The sequence below is a fragment of the Hemitrygon akajei genome, chromosome 12 (genome assembly GCF_048418815.1).
Source record: "Hemitrygon akajei chromosome 12, sHemAka1.3, whole genome shotgun sequence".
Taxonomy (NCBI): domain Eukaryota; kingdom Metazoa; phylum Chordata; class Chondrichthyes; order Myliobatiformes; family Dasyatidae; genus Hemitrygon; species Hemitrygon akajei.
The window spans coordinates 108144850-108162573 of NC_133135.1; the positions used below are offsets into that span (position 1 = coordinate 108144850).

The 17724-nt window shown below is 40.9% G+C and overlaps 1 pseudogene; it reads left to right on the top strand.

Moving 5' to 3' along the window:
* Positions 1 to 12991: 12991 nt before the first annotated feature.
* Positions 12992 to 17724, top strand: part of LOC140736649 (cytochrome P450 2F3-like) — a 35143-nt pseudogene continuing 30410 nt past the window's right edge.

Genomic DNA, 17724 nt, shown 5'->3' on the forward strand with positions numbered 1-17724 from the left:
CCAAAACTGTACACAATACGTCATGTTAGGCCTCACTGACATCTTATTCAACTTGAACTTGAATAACTTATTCATCTTATTCAGCTCTCTACCAAAGGAAGTGTAAGGGATGGGAGCCATGGGAGCAGGTGATGGATGGTCGTATGAGCAGCTGGTGCAGATCACAAGTCCTGGTTATGCGACCACTGACACCAGGCAGACAATCTCTGAAAAATATTGATCATGGCTGGGTTCACCAATCTTGTAAAGACGCTGCCCGAAAGTAGACAATGACAACCAGTTCTGCAGAAGAATCTGCCAAGAACAATTACTGCGAAGGGACCATGATTGCCTATATCATATAACATGTCACATAATGAAGATGTTGATGAAGGAATACTGATATATATCCAAGGATCTGTGCAATGAATGGAAGGACACTAGGGAGTGTGGTGGAACAGAAGGACCTCAGATTCAGATTCATCGCGTGAACATTGAAACATACCGTGAAATGTGTAATTGGTTCTAACAACCAATACACCCAAGGATGTGCTGGGGACAGCCTGCTAGTGTTGCCACACATTCTGACACCAGCATAACATGCCCACAATGTTCCGCAGGACAACAAAACTAGACACCCGCAAAATGTGCCCTAAGAGTATAAAGAGTCTCGGCACAAAATGTCCACTATTTATTCCTTTCCACAGATTTCCATAGATGCTGCCTGACCTGCTGAGTTCCCTCAGCATTGTGTGTGTGTGTGTGTGTTGCTCTGGATTTCCAGGTTTGCAAATTCTCTCATGTCTAGGAATACAAGTGCATAGTCATTGAAAGCTGCATTGAAGGTGGACAAGGTAGTCAAAAAAGTTCAAAGTTAAATCGATTCTGGAGAAGACGTTGCCAACCCACAGTGACTGAGGTCTGTAAGTGAGGAAATCGAGGATCCATTTGGTGGAGTTTCTTCACCAACATCTGATGGTATTTGTAATAGTTGAGTACCTACATGAAGTGCTGCCCCAAAGACAAATATCAAAGTACATACATGTCACCACATATAACCTTCAAATTCATTTTCTTGTGGCATGCTCAATAAAAAATCTATAGAATAATAACCATAACAGAACCAATGAAAGACTGCACCAACTTGGGTGATCAACCAGAGTACAGAAGACAGCAATCTGTGCCAATTCAGAAATAAAGAAATGATATAACAAATAAATAAGAAATAAATATTGTGAGCATGAAATGAAGAGTGCTTGATAGTGAGTCCATTGGGTGTAGAAACATTTTAGTGATAGGGCAAGTGAAGTTGAGTGAAGTTGTTCCCCTTGGTACCAGAGACTGATGGTTGAACGATAATAACTGTTCCTGAACCTGGCGATGTGAGTACTGAAGCTCACACACTAGCCTTTATCAGTCAGGTCATTGAGTATAGGAGTTGGGATATTGTAAAGGGGGTTGATCAGACCCATAACACCCCAACAATTCGAGTGTCCAGGAGATGTGGTAATAAGCACACAAGCACAATGAAGTAACTTAAACCTTATATTATCATAAAATAGAAAGCACAAATAAACTAGAGTTTATAATAAGTAATAAGTCACGAAGATTCCATGAAGATTTCAGTGCTCACGATTCTTAGTCACCACTTATTGTCGCTGTTGTTGGGGGAAACCAAATTGCAACTTGTGAAATCACCCTGGGTCCTCAACACCAATTGCAACTTCCTTGGTCTAGCTGAAGTCCCACAAACCGAGGGTAAGGTCTCCTAATAAATAGAGAGAGTCATATAGAGATAGACAGACTCTTCAATTGTTTATTCTCATGCCACTAAATTACATGGTTTTGATAGGAGTTACACAAGCTTTGAGACACAGAGACAAATGACTTCTTTGGTCTTTGTTCCCATGTGTTGGTACCTGAGGCCAGGAAAGAATCCAGCCACTAACAGCAAACATTTGACATTAACAAACCTACAGCATTTAACTTGTGCAGACACGTTATATGCTGCAAGCTCTCAAGGAGTTGAAGTGTTACTTGGAACTGTTTAGATTTTCATCCAGTATTTTATAAAATCTGAAGCAACACAGATATTATATCACAGGTGTATAAGTTATTAGAGTGGTCACACTTGGAGGACAGTTTACAGTTTTGGTCACCTTGTTATAGGAAAGACATTGTTACGTACCCATGACCCGTGACAGTGGTACCCTTGTCACGTGACTGGGGTTGAAGTTATACTGGACTTGAGGTAATGGTCTTGTGATGGTGGAGTGATGTCATTTTCCCACCAGTAGAGGTCATGTGACAGTTTTTTTTTTACAGGTTATAAAAGGAAGACCCACCCTGTCAGGTGGGGCAGTTCGTGGCTAGATTTGCCAAGATGACTTCATGTCACTGCGTGATTTAATGTGATGATGCAGTTTAGCTGAAAAATGAAGTTTTATATAATGCCTAAAGTTTAAAAGGTCATTGCTAGCGGTTTCTTTGCTGGTGGAGAGTGAAGATAAGAATTTGGAAGATAAGGATCGAGGAGAATCGATTTTCGAGGTGGATTGGTTTCGACCTTATTTGATCCTCATTCGGAAGGATTTCATTGACTGTTCTCGTGTTAATCTCCGCTGGGATAGCAGGAGATTGAGAATAGTGTGGAAGGAAGGTCAGTGCCTTTAAGCCGTTATATTCCATAAAATTCTTCATGGGAAAGTTCGACGCCGGGGATAGAAGGACAACGACGTGGAAGAGAATTTAAATCGCCTTAAAAAGTCTCTCCTTTTAAATGGACTGTGAGCTTTTGAACTTTTGGCATACCACTTTAAAGAACTGCTTTTTTTCAATACCGCTTTAAGAACTGTTTGAACTGCAATGCTATTAAGAACTGTGAATCTGCCGCACAGCAGCTGAATTTCGGTTAAGCTAATGTTTGTTTACTTTTGGGGGGTTTGTTTTCAGTGTTTAATAAACGTGTTATTTGTTATAAAAACCCTTGCCTAACTCATATATATTTATTGTTGCCTGAATACGTAACATAAATATGGGGGCTCGTCCGGGATTGGATCGTTTGAGTTTAAATGCTTGTTAACTTTTGAATTGGTGTGTTGGTAACGGGGATTGCTCGATTCTTTTGTTTGATTGGCTTGTGAGTGGTATTCGGCAATGATGAATATTGATGAGTTTCTGGATTCGCCAGCCGCGGATTTGTTAGCGACGGCGAAAAAAACTGAAGTATCTGAGATTGCTAATAGATTGCAACTTAAAGGTATTTTGAAGACTACATCAAAGGCTGTAATACAGAGAAAAATTGCATCACATTTTGTGGCTTCGGGTGATTTTGATGAATCGATTTTAGAATCGTTTCCAATAAGTAATCTGGAGATACAGTTGCAAATTGAACAAATGAAGTTGGATCAAAGTAAAGCAGAATTGGAGCTTTATAAATTGGAAGCTGAACAGAAAGAGAGAGAGAGTTTGAATATGCAATGGCGAATTTAAGGTCTGGGAATCAGTCTTCTGATTCTAAAAAACCGTTTGTTGCTAGCCAAGAAATTAAATTGGTCCCTCCATTTAGTGAAACAGATGTGGAAAGATATTTTCAACATTTTGAAACTATTGCTCGGATGTCAGACTGGCCGAAAGATAAATGGTCAGTGTTGTTACAGAGTGTAATTAAAGGTAAAGCGCAACAAGTTTACACAGCTTTAACTGCTGCGCAAGCATTAGATTATGATATTGTGAAAACGAATATTCTCAAAGCATACGAATTAGTCCCAGAAGCTTATAGGGAAAGATTCAGGAGTTTGAAAAAGTCTGTGGAAAAGACTTATGTGGAATTTGCCTATGATAAAGCTATGTGTTTTGAGAGATGGGTTTCTTCTAAAAATGTAAATGAGGACTATGAGACATTGAGAGAGCTGATTTTAATGGAGAAATTTAAAAGAAGCATTCCTGTTGAAGTAAGGACCTACTTAAATGAGAGGGATACTGATAAATTGCAGGACTGTGCTAGATTAGCTGATGAGTATGTTTTAATCCATAAGAATAAATTTCCTCAGGGTAGAATTTTTAAGAGGAAAAATAATATGGAGACTCAAGGTAAATCAGAAATTAAATCAGAGGTTAATGAGAGAGGTAAGGAGGAAGGAAAACCTGTGAAGGAAAGGCAGTTTGGTCTTATTTGTAACTATTGTAAGAAGCCTGGCCATGTAATAGCTAACTGTTTCAAATTGAAAAAGAAAGAGAAGGAAGCAGTTCCAGATGCTTGTGTGCAACATACTGAAGCACCTGTAAAGTTACAGGGTTTGGTAAACACAAATGAGGATTTGTTAGAGTCTGACCAAGTTAGAAAGGGATATGATCATTTTATAACTAAAGGGTTTGTATCCTTGAAAGAAGGATCTACTCTGGTGCCAATAAAAATCCTTAGGGATACTGGAGCTTCTCAATCACTGATGTTAGATAGTGTGTTGAAGTTTAATGAAGAGAGTGATACTGGTGAGGTGAATTACATAAGAGGTGTTGGAAGTGATTTTATGCCTGTACATTTACATAAAGTAAATTTAAAGTCAGGGTTAGTTACAGGATTTGTTAAAGTAGGATTACAGCATAGCTTACCTGTGAAGGGTATTTCTTTATTGTTAGGTAATGACTTGGCAGGTGGACAAGTTTTTCCTGAAGTACATTTGACAATGGAGTCAGAGGAACCAGAGATGAATTCTAACACAGATTCTTCCTGTGTTGTGACTAGAGCTATGGTTAAAAAAATTGATGTGCAGAATGAGGTTGTTACTCATGACTGTTCAACTCAGGATTCGAGTTTTGAGGATGTGTCAGAGACTTTCTTACCTTCGTTGTTTGAACAAGATTCTGGGAGTAAGTCTGACTATGAAGATTTATCTCTGTCTCGGAAGGAGATGATAGCAGAGCAGAATAGAGATCCTGAGATTATAAAATTAAGGGAACAAGCTTTACTAGATAGTGAAATTGAGAAGGTGTCAGTAGGATATTACTTGGAAAAAGGAGTGTTGATGAGGAAGTGGAGGTCGCCTACAATTCCTGCAAGTGAGAAATGGAATGTTGTTTACCAGGTAGTTGTTCCTAAAGTTTATCGGAATGAGATTTTGACTTTAGCTCATAGTGTGCCTTTAGGTGGACATCAAGGGGTAAGGAAAACTGTGGACAAGATTTTAAAACATTTTTACTGGCCTGGTCTAAGAAAAGATGTGGTGATGTTTTGTAAGACGTGCCATACTTGTCAAATTGTGGGTAAACCAAATCAGGTTACACCAGTAGCTCCATTACAACCTATTCCAGCATTCGGTGAACCATTTTCTAAAGTTATTGTAGATTGTGTTGGTCCATTACCAAAGACAAAAACTGGTTATCAGTATTTGTTGACTATCATGTGTACTTCGTCTAGGTTTCCAGATGCAGTACCACTTAGGAATATAAAAGCTAAAACTGTGACGAAGGCTCTTATAAAATTCTTTACTTATTTTGGATTGCCTAAGGAAATACAAACTGATCAAGGTAGTAATTTTATGTCTGGATTGTTTCAACAGATAGTTTATAAATTGGGAGCTAAGCAAATCACTTCGTCTGCATACCATCCAGAATCGCAAGGTGCCTTGGAGAGGTTTCATTCTACCCTCAAGAATATGATTAGGACATATTGTGTGGAAAATGAAAGTGCCTGGGATGAGAGTATAAACTTACTTTTATTTGCAGTAAGGGAATCAGTACAGGAATCTTTAGGTTTTAGTCCATTTGAATTTATGTTTGGGCATAGAGTTAGAGGACCTTTAGCTTTATTAAAGGAACAGTGGATTAGTAAGGAAGTGCATACTAATTTGTTGGACTATGTTTTGAAATTTAAGGACAGATTACATAAAGCTTGTAGTTTAGCCAAGGAAAATTTAAAGTTGGCTCAGGAGAAAATGAAAACTTGGTATGATAAAGAAGCTAGGATGAGGATGTTTAAGCCTGGAGATAAGGTGTTGGTTCTTTTCTCAGTGCAGACAAATCCTTTACAAGCTAGATTTCATGGTCCTTATGAAATTGTGTCTAGAATCAATGATGTGGATTATGTAATAAAAACTCCAGATCGTAGAAGGTCAACACAACTTTGCCATATAAATATGATTAAACCATATTTTGGGAAACAATCTGATACTGTGACTGTTGTGGTTAGTGAGAATGAGTTTGATTTAACTGGGAACATGATAGATGATTCATCTGACTTTCATTCTAAATCTAACATTGTTTCTGTTAGGTTACCTAATTCGACCATTCTGGAAAATATGGATGAGAAATTAGCACATTTACAGCTAGAGCAGAAACAACAGATGAAGGAATTGATTTTTAAGTATAAGGATTTGTTTCCAGATGTTCCGAGAAGGACTACTATAGCTTCACATGATGTAGATGTTGGAAATGCCAAACCTATTAAACAACATCCATATAGGATGAACATGGAAAAATGTGAACTTGCTGAGAAAGAAATTGAATACATGTTAGAGAATGATATTATTAGACATTCTAACTCGAATTGGAGTTCGCCATGTGTTATGGTGCCAAAACCTGATGGTAGTATTAGGTTTTGTACGGACTATAGGAAGGTGAATGCTGTAACGAAAACAGATGCATATCCAATTCCTAGAGTAGATGATGGTGTAGATAAGGTTGGAAAAGCAAAGTTCCTTACAAATATTGATTTATTGAAAGGGTATTGGTGTGTTCCATTAACGGACAGAGGTAGAGAGATTTCTGCATTTGTAACTCCATCTGGGTTATATGAGTATAATGTTCTTCCATTTGGGATGAAGAATGCCCCAGGTACTTTCCAGAGAATGATTAACTCTGTGATTCAGGGATTGAAAGATACTGATGCTTATATTGATGATTTAGTGACAGGAAATGATACTTGGGAAGCACACATAATTGCGGTGGAGAAATTGTTTGAAAGGCTTTCAAAAGCTAACTTGACTATTAATTTAGCCAAGAGTGAATTTGGACATGCCACTGTGACTTACCTTGGTTATGTTGTAGGTCAAGGTAAGGTAGCTCCTGTTCAGGCAAAAGTTCAGGCAATTTTAGAGATTCCCATTCCGACGGGGAAAAAAACTCTTAGAAGATTTTTGGGAATGGTAGGATATTATCGAAAATTTTGTAAGAATTTTGCTAATGTTGCCCTTCCATTAACTAACCTTTTGCAGAAGAATGTGAAGTTTGTGTGGACAGTGCCTTGTCAGGAAGCATTTGAAAAATTGAAAACAATGATATGTCAACAACCTGTGCTTAAGGCACCTGACGTTGAAAAACCTTTTTCATTAGCTGTAGATGCTAGTGATGAAGCTGCGGGAGCAGTATTGATGCAAAGGAATGAGGGTGATGAGGTTGATCATCCAGTAGCATACTTTTCTAAGAAATTTAATAAGCATCAAAGAAACTATTCAACAATAGAGAAAGAATTGTTATCTCTTGTTTTAGCTTTGGAATATTTTGAGGTATATGTTGGTACAACTCTAAAACCACTTATTGTTTACACTGATCATAATCCGTTAGTTTTTCTGAGTAAGATGAAAAACAAAAACAGAAGATTATTAAATTGGAGTTTGATGTTACAAGAGTACAATATTGTGATAACTCATATTAAAGGTAAAGATAATGTGGTTGCTGATTGTCTATCTCAATGTTGAATGTACAATGTAATTTTTTTTTGGAGTGGTTAGTTTTTTCTGATTGTAACACTCTTATTGTATTGTATATTGTGTATGTTATAATTTATACATTTGTTTTTCTTGTAAGTAATTGTTAAACATTTTTGTTCTTGTCAGACCAAAAATGTTTTTTTTGGAGGGAGGTGTTACGTACCAGTGACCCGTGACAGTGGTACCCTTGTCACGTGACTGGGGTTGAAGTTATACTGGACTTGAGGTAATGGTCTTGTGATGGTGGAGTGATGTCATTTTCCCGCCAGTAGAGGTCATGTGACAGGTTTTTTTCACAGGTTATAAAAGGAAGACCCACCCTGTCAGGTGGGGCAGTTCGTGGCTAGATTTGCCAAGATGACTTCATGTCACTGCGTGATTTAATGTGATGACGCAGTTTAGCTGAAAATGAAGTTTTATATAATGCCTAAAGTTTAAAAGGTCATTGCTAGCGGTTTCTTTGCTGGTGGAGAGTGAAGATAAGAATTTGGAAGATAAGGATCGAGGAGAATCGATTTTCGAGGTGTATTGGTTTCGACCTTATTTGATCCTCATTCAGAAGGATTTCGTTGACTGTTCTCGTGTTAATCTCCGCTGGGATAGCGGGAGATTGAGAATAGTGTGGAAGGAAGGTCAGTGCCTTTAAGCCGTTATGTTCCATAAAATTCTTCGTGGGAAAGTTCGACGCCGGGGATAGAAGGACAACGACGTGGAAGAGAATTTAAATCGCCTTAAAAAGTCTCTCCTTTTAAATGGACTGTGAGCTTTTGAACTTTCGGCATACCACTTTAAAGAACTGCTTTTTTTCAATACCGCTTTAAGAACTGTTTGAACTGCAACGCTATTAAGAACTGTGAATCTGCCGCACAGCAGCTGAATTCCGGTTAAGCTAATGTTTGTTTACTTTTGGGGGGTTTGTTTTCAGTGTTTAATAAACGTGTTATTTGTTATAAAAACCCTTGCCTAACTCATATATATTTATTGTTGCCTGAATACGTAACAACATGTTTCAACTGGAAAGAGTGTAGAGAATTGTTATGGGATATGGCCAGGACTAGAGGGGGTGAGTATGGGGAGAGAGTAACCTGTCTAGGCTTTGTTCTTTGGAAGACTGGAGAATGAGAGGAGACCCTATGGAACAAAGAACAAAATGTTCAAAATATTAAAACCTCAAAGCCCCCCTTCCCTCACTTGCTTTAGCAAAAGTATCAACCCCACACCACTCACCTCACCAGCAACAGGCTTTAGCTGGTTGAAGCTGTGACAATGTTAAATCTTCAACTACTGTCCATTTTAAATGTGTTGTTTATAACTGCAAGATCCTGCTGGACTTTAAGAACTTAAAGTGGTGCAGGTCTGCCCCATCAGTGAGTTGCTGGTTGGTGGAGAAACTGAAGGAGCTGGACTTGCTGCAGATTGTGACGCTGCTTGCATCAGAGAGGCTTTGGAGGAGTTGGTGAGTGAAGGAGGTGTGCAGTGATCACAAGGCCCTTTCGGACATTGTTAATGTGAAATGCTGCAAGTCCGATTCACTGATTTACTGGGAGACAGCAGGGGCAGACGGCAGAGCAGCTGCATGGCCTCGGTCATAGTGAGGACTAGGCCTCAAGCCGCAGTGTCACCTGCTTTACAGCTGCTCGCAGAGAGGCGTTGAGCTGGTGGGGGAGAGGGGGGCAGTTTGGAGCGGTTACCAGGCTTGGTCGGTGCTGCCCCTGCCCCCCAGTGTTCAATTCCTGTTTTTGTATTCATTTATTGAGATTACAGTGTGGAATGGGCCCTTCCAGACTTTGAGCTGAGCCACCAGCAATCCCTGAGTTAATCACGGGACAATTTACACGGACCAATTTACCTATCTACAGGTACGTCTTTGGACTGAAGAAGGAAACTGGAGGACCCAGAGGAAACCCACATGGTCACAGACAGAATGTACACACTCCTTACAGGCAGTGGCAGCAATTCAATCTGGGTTGCCTCTATTGTAAATCGTTGTGTTAACCATTATGCTACTGTGCTGTCCCATAATTAGACCATGAGGCATGGGAGCAGAATTGGGCCATTTGGCTCAACAAGTCTGTTCCACCATTCCATCATGGCTGATTTATTATCCCTCTCAACTACATTCTCCTGCCTTCTCTCCATGGCCTTTGACTAATCAGCCTCCACTTTAAATATACCCAAGAACCTGGCATCCTCAGCCACCAGTGGCAACAAATTCCACAGATTCACCACCCTCTGGCTAAAGAAAATCCTCCTCATCTCTGTTCTAAATGGATGTCCCTCTATTCTGAGGCTTCATCTCTGGTCCTAGACTCTCCATCCATAGGAAACGTCCTCTCCACATCCACACTGACTTGGCCTTTCAATATTCAACAGGTTTCAATGAGATTCTCCTTCATTTTTCTAAACTCTAATGAGTACAGGCCCAGAGACATCAAATGCTCCTCTAACCCTTTCATTCCTGCTTCCTTGGGTAGGCAACTAGCTGTGTCAGCACGGATAAGATGGGCTTCCAATCTATATAACCCTAGGATAATCCCAGGATTTAGAATGAGGAAATCAGCTCCAATTCATTAATTGGAGTCGTATCACTTTACAAAACTATCAATGCATTAAATCCTCGATACAGTCTTCATTCCCATTAACAATTCTAACAGGATCAGAATCAGGTTTAATGTCACTGATGTACACTGTGAAATGTGTTGTTTTGTGACAGCAGGAGTCACAGTGTGGGCAATTATGAAACTGACCTTAAACTTACTCATGACATTTCCTCCGTGACCCAGAAAGCACTTTATACATTCTACCAAACTGGCGTCTATTTGATTAGACAACCGTATCATATCCGAAACTCACCCAATATAGGTAACATCCTCTACATGTCAACAACATTTGGTAGGTTTCAATGAGACCATGAGACTTAAGAGGAGAATCAGGCCATTCAGCCCATTGAGTCTGCTCTGTCATTCTGTCATAACAGATTTATTATCCCTCTGAAGCCCATTCTCCTGCCTTCTCACCATAACCTTTGGTGCCCTGACTAATCAAGAACCTATTAACCTCTGCTTTACAACATAAGAATGTTTTTGACAAAAACAGGCTGTTTGGGCCAACAAAGGTTGCCAAATTCCTATTCACATAGTGTGCTGAAATAACTATCGAGTTTAGATTTGGAAGTCTCTGAGGTACGACTCTCAACTACTACTAGGTAGTTTGTTCCATGTGCCACAACTCGCTGTGTAAATAAGTACTTCATGATGTTAGTCTGAAATCTCCCTTTAACCAGTCTCCACCTATTACCCTGTGTCCTCATTGATGGATTCATTCTGAAGTAGCAGCTGGACTGCCGTCCACCTCACTTATACCCTTAATGATAGTGAACACTTCTGCCATGTCTCCTCTCTTTCTACGTCTACTAAGACAAAAAAGATTTAATTCTTTCAATCTTCCTGAATAGCTCATACCCTGCAGAGCTGGAAAGAGTCTTGTCGTCCTTCTCTGATCTATCTCCAATGCCTTTACATCCCTCACAAAATATGGAGACCAAAACTGTATACAGCACTCAAGGTGCGGCCTCACAAACACCTTATACAGCTTAATGAGAACCTCTCTAGACGCAAACTCCACTGAGCGAATTTTATTGCCCAACAACTATTAGCAATTCCTAATTGCTTCTGCGCATTGTCCAGATGTTGATCATGATGAGTCTGCCAGAACATCCAACACATTCTCATACAGTGCACTTTCTAACTCAAGAACCCCCACTGTATGTTTTTATCTAATATTTCTACTTCCTACCTAGAAGAATGAGCTCTGGGATGAGCTGCTTAGAACATCCCAGCAGTTGTAAGGAAGGGTAAAGAATAAATTGGGAAACTGGTTAAGTAGGTTAAGAAACTGGTCACCAGAATATAGACAGCCTTGTCCCAAGGGATGTTAACCTGAGATCTCTCTTGCAGGAGTTGCTTTCAGCAGTGACGAGAGATGGAAGCAGCTTCGGAGATTCACCCTCAGCACCTTGAGGAATTTTGGAATGGGGAAAAAGAGCGCTGAGGAGAGGATTCAGGAGGAAGCCCAGTTTCTGGTCACAAGCTTCAGGGATAAGAAAGGTTTGTCACTACAACACTAGAGGAACTGCGTTTTCCCCATATTCCTTCATGCCCTGACTAATCAAGAATCTATTCACCTTTGTCTTAAATATACCCAATTACCTGGCCTCCACAACCCCTGTGGCAATGAATTCCACACACTCACCATTCTAAAAAAAATTCCTTCTCCTCTCCATTCTAACAGGATGTCCCTGCATTCTGAGGTTGTGTCCTCTGGTCGCAGACTCTCGCCCCCACCCCCCACCACAGGAAACATCCTCTCCCCATCTACTCTCTCGAGGCTTTTCAACATTCCATAGGTTTCAATGAGGTCACCCCTATTCTTCTGAATTCCAATGAGTACAGTCTCGGAGGCAGTAAACAGCTTTCATACGATAGGACCCTCTCCAATGTCTGCATATGCTTTCTTAGGAAAGTGGCCCAAAACTGCTCACAGTACTCAAAATGAGGCCTCACCAGAGCTGTATCAAATAACTAATTGAGTTCTTTTGAACAGCAATATATTAAATATCTATAACACCACACACAAAATACTGGAAGAACTCAGCAGGTGAGGCAGCATCAATGGAGAGGAATAAACAGTCAGCGTTTCTGGCCAAGACCACTCATCAGGACTGGAAAGGAAAGGGGAGAGACAAGAATAAGAAGGTGTTGAAGATTATTCTCCACTCTGTCTTCCTCCATCTTCCCTTCAACCTGCCTCTCACCTCTCCCTAGTGCCCCCCTCCCTTTTTCCTATGGTCCACTCCTCTCCTTACAGATTACTTCTTTACCAGTGCTTGGTTCTTATTTCAACATTCCCACCCCCTCCCACCTGACTTCGCCAATCACCTTCTAGCTTGTCCTCCTTCCCCTCCCTGCAGCTCCTTATTCTGACTTCTTCCCACTTCCTTTCCAGTCCTGTCAAAGGGTTTCTGACCCAAAACATTGACCGATTATTCGTTTGCATAGCTGCTACCTGGCCTGCTGAAATCCTCCAGCATTTTGTGTGTGTTGCTCTGGATTTCCAGGATCTGCAGAATCTCTTGTGTTTAATGTCCAAAAAGCATTTAGGCCTGCCCCAAAATTTCATGTTAATGCCCTATGATTTTCTAAATGGCCTCTTTAATTTGACCAGGTGAACCTTTCAACCCAAACTTTCTCCTGTGAGGTGCAACGTCAAACATCATCTGTTCCATCACCTTTGGAAAGCGATGTGATTACCAAGATAAATAATTTCTCTGGCTGATGGAGATGGTTGCAGAAATTGCCCGCAGTTTGAGTAGCCCCTCGTTACAGGTACGTCTCTTTCCAGTGGCTTGTGAGAGTTACTGAAGTTAAGAGCGAACATATTTTCATCTGAGACTCAGGTGGTCAATGTGTCGGTGAAACTGAGAGATTCAGTATCAACATTAATTATTTATTAGGAAGATAGAGGGAGTGCATTTAAATTCAAACAACAATCACAAAATGCTAGAGGGAACTCAGTAGGTCGGGCAGCATCTATGGAAATGAATAAAGAGTTGATGCTTTGGGCCAAGACCCTTCTTCAGGGCTGGAAAGGAAGGGGAATGCTGCCAGAATGAGAAGGTGGGGAGAAGGGAAGGAGGATAGCTGGAAGGTAATGGATGAAGCCCAGTGGGTGGGAAAGACAAAGGGCTGGAGAGGAAGGAATCTGATAGGAGAGGAAAGTGAACCATAGGAGAAAGGGAAGGGGGAGCGGAGCCAGGGGGGTGATGGGCAGGTGAGGAGGCCAGTGCAGGGAACAAAAGAGAGGAGAGTCAGAGGGGGAGGAAAGAACATCTTATCGGAATGAGAAATTGATATTCATGCCATCAGTTTGGAGGCTACCCCGACAGAACATCAGGTGTTGCTCCTCCACCTTGAGATGGCCTCTTCTTGGCACAAGATGTCGCCATGAACCAATGTGTCAGAAAGAACAGCAAGTTAAATATTTGGCCATCAGGAAGTTTCACTTCTGGCAGATGGAGTGGAGTTGTTCGGTGAAGCTGTCCCCCAATTTACAATGGGTCTCACCAATGTGATATTTTTGCAATATACTTTGTAATGTAATGCAATATTTTTGCTGTTTTGACTTCAGATCAATTTTGGTTGGCTATTAATCATGTTGTTGCTCCTAGACTATTGTATTTGGAGAGGCATTATATGATTAGGAATAGTCAGCATGGCTTTGTCAAGGGCAGGTCGTGCCTTACGAGCCTGATTGAATTTTTTGAGGATGTGACTAAACACATTGATGAAGGTAGAGCAGTAGATGTAGTGTATATGGATTTCAGCAAGGCATTCAATAAGGTACCCCATGCAAGGCTTATTGAGAAAGTAAGAAGGCATGGGATCCAAAGGGACATTGCTTTGTGGATCCAGAACTGGCTTTCCCACAGAAGGCAAAGAGTGGTTGTAGAGGGTCATATTCTGCATGGAGGTTGGTGACCAGTGGTGTGCCTCAGGGATCTGTTCTGGGACCACTACTCTTCCTGATTTTTATAAATGACCTGGTTGAGGATGTGGAGGGGTGGGTTAGTAAGGGCTGTCAGAGGTTACAGTGGGACAGTGATAGATTGCAAAATTGGGCTGAGAAGTGGCAGATAGAGTTCAAAACAGAGAAGTGGGAGGTGGTTCATTTTGTTAGGTCAAATACAGTACAGGTCCACAATCCCTTACCCAATATCCTTGGGGCCAGTTGCATTTCAGAATTCAGAACTTTTTGGATTTCAGAAAATTGATAATTATATTGATAATTAACCTGTCTCCATGTGGGTGGACTTTAGGACCTGGGGAAGTTCCTGAACTATGCACATCCTCCCACATACTTCAAATCATCTCTAGATTTCTTATAATACATAATACAATGTAAATGCTATGTAAATAGTTGTTATACTGTATTATTTAGTGAATAATGACAAGAAAAAAAGTCTGTACATGCTGTCACGTACCCCGTGACCGGGCTACCAAACCAGCAGAAATGGAATGATACGTTGGAGTCTGGTGGTACTGTAACTAAAAGTGTTTATTAGTAAACTAAGTAATACAGTATAATAAAATGCAAATATACATATAAAAGAGGTTAGCAATGATATATACAGAAGTGTGGAAATATAAATCAAAACCAAGCTCTATCAAAGTCTAGGGGTAAATGAATAGTCTTAAGATGAAGTTGAGTTCAGTTCAGTTCTGTTTAGGTCGAGGTAGTTGCTGTTGTACCGTTGGAGAGAGAGAGAGAGAGAGCGAGTGAGCGAGAGGTGAGCAGCTGCAGCAGGCAAACCTTCCGTTGTCTTCTTGTCCTGTTGTGGTCACCGACTGTGACCCATCCGTTCCCGGCCAGACCGTTCTTCAGTGGTGAGCCTGTCACCCAGACGAGGGTGGACATGCACACAAGCCCCCACCAGTCTGCCTTCACACACTGTGAGCCTCTGATTGATTCCCCCGAATCGATCCTCCAAGCCCCCACCTTCCTGTGGGTGCACAACACTCTTTCAGTGTCCAGTGGCATGTCTGCCCGTGTCTCAGCAGACCTGCTTTTTTATCTCCCCTGCCAGGGTACCAGCCATCCATCAACTGACCATGTCCATGTCCATCAAACTGGGCCACTCCTTGCTGTCACAGCAAGAATGCTAATAAGCAAAAGAAAGTGTCCTTGTAGTAAAGGTAAATAATCAGTGAAGAAGCCATAATACTAAATCATCCATGGAGCCATAACTTTAAATCTTTGTCTCTCTCTCTCACATCTGCAGCAGGATGCCTCCCCCCCCTTTATCTCTCTCTCTCTCTCTCGTTAGCAGTATAGTTCACAGGGGGGTTAACTCTGGACCCCATCTCCATCTGGTTTTCTCATCACACATAACACCCCCACCCTTAAAAGAATTTTTACTGGGGGAAAAAATTCAATAGTAAGGCACATTACAGAGTCTTACATAATATAGAAGTAGTCATTAACTAACAGAGTAACACAGATATAATTTAAAATCTAACACCTAGATAAACAATCAGCAATTACATTTTCAGTCCCCTTTACATGTTGTATCTTTATATCAAATTCTTGTAACATCAGACTCCAACTTAGTAACCGCCTATTCTTATCCTTCATGTTAGTCAAAAATACCAATGGATTGTGATCAGTATAAACTATCAATGGCTTCTGTGCCGGACAAATGTAAACCTCATTTATGGTGTAGCGCCAGAATAAGTGACAGTAATTCTTTTGCTACAGTGGAATAATTTCTCTGGTGCACATTGAACTTCCTAGAGAAATACGCCACTGGGTGTTCAATTTCGTTTTCAGCTTTCTGCAGTAACACTGCCCCTGCAGCCTCATCACTTGCATCAGTTGCCAGGGAAAAAGGTTTCGAAAAGTCAGGTGCTTTTAACACAGGGTGGTAACAGTATAGTTTTCAGCCTATCAAAAGCTTCTTGGCAAGGATCGCTCCACAAAAACTTTTCATTCTTTTGCAAGAGCTTTGTAAGAGGGAGAGCAATATCTGCAAAGTTTTTACAAAACTTCCGATAGTACCCCATGATTCCCAGGAATCTTCTCAGTGCCCTCTTATCAGTCAGGATGGGGACTTCAGAAATAGCCTGCACCTTAGCCTGCACAGGAGCCAGCTGCCCCTGTTCTACCATATATCCCAGGTAAGTGACCGTAGTGTGGCCGAATTCACTTTTGGCGAGGTTCACTGTGAAATTGGCTTTGGACAGCCGTTTAAACAGTTCCTCCACAGCCACAATGTGCTCGTCCCATGTATCACTCCAAACCACTAAATCGTCAATGTAAGCCTCTGAGTTCTTTAACCCTTTAATCACTGAGTCAATCATTCTTTGAAATGTCCCCGGAGCGTTTTTCATTCTGTTACGGATTCAGCAACAATAAATATATAAGTGAGACAGGGTTTTTTATAACAAATAAAACATTTATTAAACACTGAAAAACAAACCCCCAAAAGTAAACAAACAACTAACGTAACTGGAAATCAGCTGCTGTGTGGCAGCTTAAACAATTCTTAAAGGAATAAAGCGAAAACAGTTCTTAAAGCGATGTTGCAAAGACAGTTCTTCAAAGTAGTACTGCAAAAGTTCAAAATGCTTGCAGTCCATTCAAGGAGAGACTTTTTAGACGATTTAAATTCTGTTTCACGTTGTGTTGTTGCAGTTCCCAGTCGAACTATACTTTTCCCGGAGAATTTACGAAGATGAAAATGAAACAGCTTAAAGGCACTGACCATTCCTTTACAAAACTGTACCCAACCCTTCCTGCTATTATTTTCAGGGGTTAACATGGGCACAGCCAACGAATTCCTTCCGAATTAGGATCAAACAAGGTCGTACCTGTTTCACCGTCGAAATCGACTTTCCTCGATCTTTTAACTCCCGAACTCGATCTTCACACTCCACTGATTTTTCACTGGCAGTATTATAAAGAAACTGCCGGCAATGACCTTTTAAACTTTAGGCAGAAAATAAAACTCCACCTTTCAACGAGACTGCATCATAATATTGGACCATGCAGTAGCATGGAGTCCAAATGACAAATCCAACCACAAAACTGCCCCTCCTCACAGGGGGGGGGGGGGGTCCTCCTTTTATACCCTGTAAAAAAAAACTGTCACATGACCTCTACTGGCAGGAAAATTATGTCACTCCACTATCACAAGACCACTACCTTAGGTCCAGCATATCTTCAACACCATTGTCACGTGACAAGTACAAGATACCCACGGGTATGTAACAATTCCAAAAGGCAAGACATTATACCCATAGAACCCTGATGGAGTGACAAATGCTGAAATTTCCCGAGCCCTGTCAGTTAAAGGAACACACCAGTACCCTTTTAGCAAGTCAATCTTGGTGATGTATCTAGCCTTACCCACTTTATCAATGCAATCATCTACCCTTGGGATAGGGTAAGCATCAGTCTTTGTGATGGCATTCACCTTCCTGTA